We start from the raw sequence: 1,187 nt of genomic DNA on the forward strand, positions 1-1,187 counted from the left end.
CTTGGAGAAAAGGATGATAGTATTTCCTTTCCTTATAGGCTTTAAACATTCTTTCCTGCTTTCCCACCAGCCCTTTCTTGTTGGTTTTTGGTTTCCCATGTATTATTCTCCATCTTGGGATCTAGAACCCCATCTTCTACATTTTTAATCCCTCACTGTTCTTATACTTACAAGAATTTGGCAAATATTTTTATCAATCCATGAAATTATAACAAATAAATCAAAGGCTCATTTTATTGTAAAAGAAATAATTAAATACAAATACAATATCTCTGAAAATTCATCTATGCCTCTTCTCTGTCATCAGCTCCCTTCTCAATGTCTAGACTTCACTTCCCTGCTTCTTGTCTGATTTTTTTAAATGTCCATTCTCCTCTGTGGTTGTAGGAAAGGAGCCATAACATCACAGATAGATAGGAATATCCATGTTTGTTTAGCAAGCAGCCAAGCTTAGGGTCCTGGATGGTGCTTGTACTCACATCAGTTCATGCAAGTAGATTTCCAGCTTTGCCTCAGGAAAGGAAAAATATTTGTCAGGAAAATGATTAATGAGGTTTGCCTTGTGATATGATGAGGGAAAAGCCTGGTAAATTTACACAAAGGCCATGGACAGTTCAAAGTATCCTATAACATTAGGAGTGTTTAATGGGAGTTTCTTTTTTTTTAAGTTGTCATTTATAAACAAGCAGCAAAGCTAACAGCCTAAAACTTTTTAAATTTAAATATCACATTTATGCAAAGAACCTTTTTTAAAAGTTTATACTAATGGTGAGGGGGAGTGAGAGCATTAGCACGATTCCTTCATGGTCAGTGTCGAAAGGACATTGAAAACAATGTCCTGTTTGCCTTGACAATGAAAATATCTTCCTTCTTTTAGAGCCAGTTTCCATAATACCGGAAACTTCTCCATCAGACTCTTGGTCTTTTTTATTATAACCTTGATGCTTACCACCCCCTCCCCCCCAAAAAGTGGCAGGTTGATTGGTTTGTTTTAAAATTGTAGTATGGAAGCAATACCTTTTTGGCACGGTTGTGGATTGATCCAGTTATTCTTGGGAAATCATTTTGAATTGCATAAGAAAAGTCACTCAATGATTCCTAATCTTTGAAAGAAGGAAGGAAGGAAGGAAGGAAGGAAGGAAGGAAGGAAGGAAGGAAGGAAGGAAGGAAGGAAGGAAGGAAGGAAG

Source organism: Gracilinanus agilis, chromosome 3, assembly GCF_016433145.1.
Source record: "Gracilinanus agilis isolate LMUSP501 chromosome 3, AgileGrace, whole genome shotgun sequence".
NCBI classification, from domain to species: domain Eukaryota; kingdom Metazoa; phylum Chordata; class Mammalia; order Didelphimorphia; family Didelphidae; genus Gracilinanus; species Gracilinanus agilis.